At 45.9% G+C, this 8941-nt stretch overlaps 1 protein-coding gene across 4 annotated transcripts in view; it reads left to right on the top strand.

Moving 5' to 3' along the window:
- Positions 1-539: 539 nt before the first annotated feature.
- LOC121603564 overlaps positions 540-8941 on the top strand; it is a 29035-nt gene continuing 20633 nt past the window's right edge. The window contains exons 1-2 of one of the 4 annotated variants that reach the window (XM_041932476.1): positions 540-665; positions 2916-3297. The gene's annotated coding sequence lies outside the window, so the exon portion shown is untranslated. Of the gene's footprint in view, positions 666-1348; positions 1454-1707; positions 1785-2798; positions 3298-8941 lie in introns of those variants that run through there. The other 3 variants (XM_041932475.1, XM_041932477.1, XM_041932478.1) reach the window with 3 other exon arrangements.

The following is an 8941-nucleotide window of genomic DNA, read 5'->3' as shown; positions in this document are numbered from 1 at the left end:
ACACAACAAATCATATGACCACACCTCTTGTATCTACACGCAACGGCGCTTGTCACATGCGAATGTCAAGTAAACGAACGTTAATTTCAAATTTGGGAGGGTTCAAAAATGATTTAAAATGTATCCTTCATTTTATATACCTTACAAAAATATGGTGAAGTGGGCTCAAGACCAATTAAATTGATAACGAGATCATTCACATAAATAAACGGTCATTTTACATTTGCTTCAAATGATGTGTCGTCGCGGGCGGCTAAAATAGTAAGGCGACTGTTTATTATTTGGCGGCTAAAATATGAGTTTGTAAAATTGTTTATCCATTTTTTACTTCGTTTGAACTGAATCCTTCATTCAGTAAACGTGTAACATCTCAGCATACTACCTATAGCAAAAATACCAAGCAAACAAGCGAAATTACAATAAATTTCATCAAACAACAACAAAAATCTTTTCGAAATCACAACACCAACAGAACCGTTTCAACCGGTTCCGTTTGACAGCTGACTGAGCTCGGGCACGCACACACATTCAGCGCACCGTGTAAAACGCAAGGGGCGAAGAAAAGCGTTCGTCCAGCTCGGGAAAAACACTGTGCGATACAGGTAGCGCTCGTGCTCGTCGTGCTAGATTTGGTGGTAGCCGTTTTCCAGCGTTAATTTCTTCAAGTAGGTGATTTTGTGTGATTGAAAAACTACTGTAAAAGTGTGTTGGTGCGTTGAGGAGTTAAATGGAAAGCTTTGTTCGGTTGTGGCCTCGGTGTTAAATTTACGTTGAAAGCCTTGTCTGCCAAGAGTGGACCCCCCCCCACTCCTTCCCGTTCAAAAAGCATTTGCTGGCTGGATTGTTCGTCGGTCAAACGGAATAGCGCGGAAGAAGGGTTGTTAAACGGGACCAGTAAAACCATCGCCAGTCGCTTGCTTTTCCCTAAAGTTTACCCGAAACCTTGAGCGCGCTCGGGTTTGATCAAACAACGTGCTTTGCATTTTCCACTTGGGCAAACGTACATTGAAGGAAGAGGGGGGGGGGGGGAAACAAATACGAAAGAAGGTCATTCTGGAACCGTGAAAAACGAGTACCGTGTCTGGTGTGTCCGTTGGTGTTAGTGAGCGTGTCCTTGTAGTCCTGTCAAACGCGAGCAAACCCACCGGGGGAATCCTTGGCGTAGTGAGAAACCAATTTTGACGGCAGTGTTGCTAAAGAAACCGACCAAAACCAGAAACGTCCCATTTGCGGAACCGATACCGTTGCCCGCTGCGAACAAAGCAACTCTCAGTTTCAGCTATACCCATATGCAAAGCAGGCAATGCACGCGTCGACCACCAGCTGAAGAGTGGTAGTGGAGGGGGGAAAGGAAGCGATATCGTAGAGCGTTTGAAAGTGGCGAAAGAGATAGCGTGAGAGAGAGATATAGAGAAACAGATGACGAGAGAACGAGAGCAAGTGGATGAAACTGGTTAGTTTTTCTATGTGCCGCTGTTAGTTTTTTTGTGTTTATGTGTTTGTGTGTGCTATCGTCTAACGAATAATTAACCGTGACAATTAACCACCCCACGGAGGGTGCGAGTCATACATACGATCAAGACGTACGGAAGAAGGGCCTGCCCAGGGGCTTGCTTTTGTTGTACGATTGCTGCTTCTTCTTCTTGTTCATCTTTTTGACTGGTGAAGCTCTTCGCTCGTGCATTTGTATCGCATCCAACGTTACGGAGGACCGCGCTGCAGAAATCGCGCACCGCATTGCGTGACATTACACGGCGTACGCATACCAGTGTGTAAGGCTCACGGTACGGTACGCGTGTAAGTTTGCTATTGTAGTAGTTTGCTTGCCATGTGTGTGTGTGTGTGTGTGCTGGTTGCTATAGCCAGGCTAGTGCACGATTACAGAGCTGCGGGCAAGCACGTAGGTCAGGGTTGCTCAGCGTGTTTTCATTTCGAATTACTGCCACTTCCTGTGGGTTTTAAAAAAGGTGTTTTTCTTCTAAATATTATAAAAAAGTAATTTTCCACATGACAATATTTTACGCAGCTTTTTTTTTATCTTAAAACATTCTCGTAGATTGAATGTACAAATTTGAGTCGTAACTGTAGCTTTTAATTGAGTTTGTGAGATTCTATTCACAAGAACGTTAGCTCAACTATTGAGCAACCCTGACCGGTTTCACCTGGCACAGCTGACGGGGGGTGGACCCGAGAGCAGATCAGTAGCGTGTAGTTTGGCGATAGAGAGATATGGAATGGGAAATTAGATGAAGCTGTTTACTTGCCAATGAAGCCATTGGGAGGGTTGAAAAATCGGCACGGAATCCGTATTTGGGATTGTCGTTTCGCTCTCGTTCATTTTTCATCTCTCCATCGCTCTCCGACTACTCTCTCTCTCTCTGTGTGTCTCTTTCTCTCAGTCAGCTAGTGAGGTTTCGTAGATTAGAGGGCTTCTAGGTCACATATACTTTCAAGATCAATCTAGCCAAAATCAATATTTTTTAAATGTTTTTTTTTTGGTGCACATACAGTAGGTGACGATTTCGCAAACGACCCGGTTACCATAGTTACAGCATTATTACATCACGAAGTGGCGGGTTGTGGTGCATGTCAAAAATAGTGCACAACTCGCCAAAATAGCAGAGAACTGTTCACGTTTTCTCTCACGCACTCTCTCTCTTTCTTGTGCTCTCGCTCTCTCTTCAAAGATAGCGCAGCCACCCACCACCCACGAGCACTGACTGTTCGGGGTATGTCGCGTGGTTTTGCAGCCACCCGCCAGCAGTTGAAGATTCACCTTACGCTTTGTTTGTTCACAGTTCAGGCGCTCGCCTTCTGAAGGGTGGCCGCCAAACGCACACACAAACACATCACCATCATCGCTGGACGTCGATTGCAATTGATTGCGATTGTGATTTTGCTTCTTTTCTCGCTAGAAAGTTCTTAAAGTGCCAGCGAAAGTGTTTGTGTCCGTGGTCAACAGTGAGTGAGTGATTCTTGGCAACGCCGACTACCCCCTCATCAGCATCCATCGTGAAGCAGGAAGCTGTCAGTCAGCTCTAGCTGTGTCAGCCTTTTCGCTGAAGCCTCTCCCGGTGGCCAGTTCCGTCGGAGGTATCTCCCAAACATATACAGACGCTTCCCGGACCACAAAGCCTGCCATTGGCAAGGCGGCATCTTTTGTCGAGGTTCACTCAACCCCCCAACTTACCCACGGATTTCGGTAGGTTCTTCAGCGTCGCCAACTTCCAACACCAGTCAAGGATGTGCCAGTTCAGAGTTTTCTAGCATCGTTCTACCAGCGAAAGGAAAGTTTGTGTAAGTATGATTGCCCCGATTTTAGATGCTTCTGTTTCACTTTTGCTAGTTTCAAGCTCGAAAGACCTCAAACCTGGATGTAGTAGCATTGCATGAAACTAAGAAACGCGTTGTAGATGTAGTTGTTTATGCCCCGATGTATGCTGCTCGCTGGCGTTTGTGGCCTGTGTACTTTACCACAAGTACGCCGTGTGTAGCCGCACATTCACTCGACGTTAGAAGGCATCCATTTCTAGAATGTACCTACCAGTGCACTACGTTTCTGGTTCAGCAGATAAGAGAAATAACAGGTTCCTCAGCTCCTCTCTCTCTCTCTGCTAGCTAGTTGTACTGTATTGCCGTTCCCATTTCAACGGCCCACCCGCGAGAATGACTCCCCCAACTCCCACACTGGTGGACACCTTGCATAATCCAGCGCCCTGTGCGCTGAACCCCACAAAACGGGTTCCGTTGTTTGGAGTTTTCAGCCAGTAAGTTCTAGCCATCGTACCGTCATCTCGGTGCAGTAACGCCATCCGTGCAACAACGAAACCAGTTGCAAAACCCTGCCCTCCCGCCGCACATCACAGAGGTACACGACCTTGCCAGCGTTCAAGCGCTAGAGCGTAAATCGATAGCTCATGGATTTCGGCTTCGAGGGGGAAGGGGGGGGGGAATGATGGTAGCAAGGCGCTCTGTCTTGAGCGAAAGAAGCCCGCTCGCTCGCTCGCTCGCTCGCCGGCCACACGGGTGAGGGGACGCAAAGATATACCGCAAGACATTGCCGAGTGGAGGCCATTGGACGTGGCCGGGGTACCACACACGCGGAATTGGACGAACTTGACGAACTTCCTTATCGTTGGTGCGAGAGTCCAATCGCGTTCATGCGCGCCGGGGTCGGAAGCGCCGAAGACGCAGAGTCGGCACAACAACACTGGGTTTCGTTGCAGCGGCCTCTTCGTATGGTACAACACCATTCGGGCTGCACACGTACGTGAGCGTTGTGTTGTGGCTTTGTCTTCGCAGTGCTCCACTTGGCTGTGCATGCAGTTGTGTTTGCCTTTCTGTCTACGTTCTACGTTGCAGCCGGTCTGTAAATGCCTGTGACTCATGCCCGGTTTGCCCGTTGCCGCGTGATGGGTGAGCAATGAAATAGGGGGAGGCGGATTGGGTGCATTGTTTAAACCCTTCATACACACAATTCTGAATGTCCTGGTGTCCTCCTGGACTGACTGGACGACGGTCTTACTGGCAACGGGATTTGGGTGCTGTTTTTCTCCTGCACTCGTAGATGCATTGAACCGAAGTGTGTGTACTGCTGCACGAATCGACTGTCTTCTCTGTACTGGCCATCAAGGCATTTGTCACATCTATCTTCAAATATTGTTGTTTTCTTGTTATTATCGCTGTAAAAAAGAAACAGTGGTTATGTGCATTCAATTACACTTTTCTGCAATACGGCCTTAAAAATCATGCTTTGAATTCCGGACACAATTAAGTAAGCATTTTAATTCAAATGCTTACGGTATGATAAAACATTGATATCCTCACGTTGATAACTACTTTTACAATCGATTCCGGAGCTACTTTAATGCATCTGGATGCTGGATACTATCGTATCAGTTTGAAGGAAAACTGCTAAGAATACCTTCGCCGGTAACTTGATATCTATTTACAGAAAATATTTTTTACTGTGGCCTCAGATCCTGCTAGGGATCAGACAGATTTTTAATTGAAGCTAGTACAGGAAAGTTTTCCAAAAAATGGTCCAAAGAACAGTGTTGTGACAACATTTCTACAAAAAAGTTACTGCAACAAATAACCTTCTATTAGAGAATCATGCCGGCCTATACAGGCTTTCGAGACTTATTAAATACCACGCAGCCGGATAGTCAATCGTTGCTTATGGCGCCGGTCCATACGAGGCTTGAACAATTCCAAGACAATTCCCGGTATAGGATCGGGATCAATTTCACAACCAGTATGATGCCAGGATGTCCGTCATAAGTTAGTTAGTTAATAGACCGTGCCCCTGTACGTAGAACTGACTATCCTGCTATGGGTAATCAGTAAGTAACTGAAAATCAAGCTCACTTCACTAGTGGGCACAGGCAGGCCTTGACCGACAGCGGTTGTTGTGCCAAAGAAGAAGAATAATGCCAGGATCAGTTAAAGGACCGATAAGGGGTTAGAATCAGCTCCAGGGCCAGTGTAGGTATATGGCTAATTCTAACACCTGTATGGGATTGGAGTCAGTTCCAGTATCAGTATGAGATCTGTGCATAACCCTTTGATCGGGCCAAATTGACTAGCTCAATAAAAAAAGAACCAATTGAATGTCCGGAGTTTGAATCAAAAGTTTTTTGTAGAGGATACTTACTACTTTGGGACAATCCATTCCCTGTTTCCAGTTACCTTATCCGGTGTTATTCTCGGTGAACTTGATATTATGAGTGGTTTTAATGCCTGTTGTCAAGCCTCGTAAAAGTTCTCTACAATGTAATGTAGTCAACAGCAGCATCAACTCTTCAAACTCACTGTATAGCGGCACAAAAAAAAGAATAAAGAAAAACTGGTGAAACATCCCAAAAAAACACGTGAGCATGTCATTTTCAGCTGTCACTCGCATCACACAAATCCATCTCGTGGAAAGTCAGCTGTCGATCGATGGTCATGCAGTGGTGTAGAGATTTTGCACGGTCGATAAACTACAGCATATGCAGAGTGTTTGCTGTTTTATTTTCCAAAAAAAATCCCTTTCATCCATCAATTTTGAGCATTTTGCTCCAAACAGTTGCTGCTGCTGACGTACGGTGCATTTTACAGCGCATCCAGCGAAACACGTGCCTGCAAGATGTGCACTGTGTTATCGCAGTGTGTGATGCACTTTTTTCTGTCTGCTTCAATTTTAAGCATGACCATAACTGCCCGGTTCATCCACATCGAATAAAAGAAAAAAAAACCCCTGCAAACAATGTGTCATGGCAGACGAAATACACATGAGCCATGTCTGTGCGCAAAAAATCACGTACAATCTGCAGTGCAGCGTTAGTCGTCGGTCAGACGACGGGCGGAAGAATTCAACAAATGCTTATTTATCTTTGCTCTCGCTTTCTCTCTCTCTTTCTCTCTCTCTCTCTCTCTCTCTCTCTCTCTCTCTCTCTCTCTCTCTCTCTGTCTATCACGAGCCCATCACGCTCGATTACAATCCCTGGAAACTGTACGACAAGCATAACAGAGGGTAAAACAGAGGCAAAAAGAGAAAAAAACTGATATCTTACTATGTCAACAGTACAAACAACCAAACACTGACCAACAACGAATCTCCCCGCAAGCGGCGTTGTTGTTTTTAGGTGGGATGTTCGCAAAAAAAAAGAAGGATGCTGCAAAAAAGCAAAAACGAAAAACTGCTGCTGCAGTTCGCTGTTGTAGCAACATATGCTGTTGCACAAGAGCTCGACAATGAAGCGTGCGCCACCATTTGTTGGCATAGGTCCAAAATGTTTGTGGAAACCGCAGCCTCGCCTAGTCCCCACAGAAGGGATCCGTGTTGGATCCGATGGGCCGTTTGCTGGCCTTGTTTCAACCTACCCAAACCAGGGGACCGGTTGATAGGTTAAAATCTCCAAAACCACAACCCTTTGCAGCAGCGTTGATCCAAATCGCATGACCTTGAGCGACGAACGCGTTTGGCTGGCTGCGCGTATGATGCTGTGCGAAAGATTATGCAGCAGGCAATTTATATTCATGAACATTTAACCGCTCTTTATGCTGCGGTGGATTTTATAATTATTTTGTTGGTAAAAAAAGTAAACCTGATAAGAGCTTGAATGAATCACACCTGCTTTACGTTGACTTTTATAATGGCACAAGTGTCAGACATTCGACATTCCCTCATTCGCTCGTCACGTACGAGAAACGATTTATCAGCACAAAATGTGCCCGTTCATTACAAATGCTCCTTCTCACACGCGCTCGCTCGAGTATGTTGTGTAGGTGTAAAAGCTAAAAAACAAAATGATAAAATTAATTAACACACCATTCCTCCGCGCCATTCATTGTAATGTATCTTTTTTGACAAGCATTGGAGCCTGTTTGGAGGGGAAGTAACGTAATTATGTACGCCTCGTAGCATCAAAGTACCACCAGGAGCGCACGCCGCCCTGTAGCTGTAAGATTTATCTGGCAAGTGCTGACGACGTTTGTTTCGTGTGCTTTCGCGTGCCTCTAATGAGCGAAAAGCCGTTTCTTGAAACGAAGATAAACGGATTAATTTGAGGGGAAAATATGATAAAAACTCCCCATTTTGTGTGGCCCATTACAAGCAAATCAAACGCGTGTTTGCGAGACTAACGAAGCGGATGGATAGATTTGTAATGCAAATAAAACGCTGTTGCCCAGGAGCATTAGCATTATCTTGCAAAGTTTTGCAAAGAAAACCCTGGGCCGAAAATGCCGGGTGCCGGAGTAGCGGAGTTGTGACTCCGCGCTATGCTGCGACTAACTGCTGAGGCACAAAACGGCATTGTTTCCTTTCGCAATGTGGTTGCGATGTCATTACCATTTTAACATGCACCCGGTGAATCCTCAGTTCCACCATTTCGCTGTGCCGCTCAGAACAGGACAACATACAGCGACATGCCGCGGGATTGTCCTACTGGGCGCGCACATCCTTTGGTTTGCTCGCAAAATGAGGCAACGGCCAGTAAGCAGCACAGCAACATCTACCGCGTACACGGACGTCATGAGCAATCGCGTCTGCTTCCACCATGCTTTTGCGATGTTTCCTGGTGCGCTGACGTGGTAAGGTGTAAACATTATCACCGATGGCCATGGCCACCGCTTAGCCGGATGCGGAAAATGGGGGGATGCCTTTTTATGTGCAAAAAGCACCAGTACAAGCTGGAGGAGCACTGCGGGAGGTTTGCTACAAATGAGTGAATACAATTGTTCGTGATACTTTGCTGCAAAGTGGTGATTGTGCAGTATCGTGCGTATGGATGGAGGCTGGAGTGGGGTGAAATGTTTCCGGTGAAAAACACATTATATAGCGGGGGGGGGGGGGGGGAATTATCGCGAATCGGTTCTTGCTGATGTACCAGCGTTTCATTATAATGTGGGTGCTTGTAGCTTACAGAATCGTGTTTGGGATGGGAAAACCATTTACATCGAAACCTCCCCGGCAACCTTTGGGGATCATTTTACTTTTGGAAGGTTTAGCCAGCAAAATAAAGAGTAACAGTTGTTAGCAAATGCTCTTTGAAGTTGTGTGCAAATGTAATTTCACTTTCGGTTCATTCGTTCATGTGAAAACAGAACAACAGGCACCACAACGCTGTGGAGTAAAAAGCATGTTAACGTTGGATGAAACTCCTCCTCACAGTACGAACGCTGTTTCTGCCGAATTATGTCGCAAAATAAGTCTCGAATGAGGTTCGCAAGAACGTCTCTCCACACACACACACATGCTTGTTTAGCTTGTTGCTATTTTTAATGCAAGCGGAAATCCAATGTTTAAGAATTTGCCATAGCAGAAAACGGTCTTGGGATTGGGTTACCAAGGACTCTTGCGGCATGTTGACGAACCTTACTCGATTACTAATTAAGTTTTGCTTATTTTGGGGTGGCGGAAATCGATCGTGCTGGGCTTCGCAGGTGGGCATTG

This window comes from Anopheles merus, chromosome 2R (genome assembly GCF_017562075.2).
Source record: "Anopheles merus strain MAF chromosome 2R, AmerM5.1, whole genome shotgun sequence".
Lineage (NCBI taxonomy): Eukaryota > Metazoa > Arthropoda > Insecta > Diptera > Culicidae > Anopheles > Anopheles merus.
This window is presented reverse-complemented; position numbering and strand designations above follow the sequence as displayed.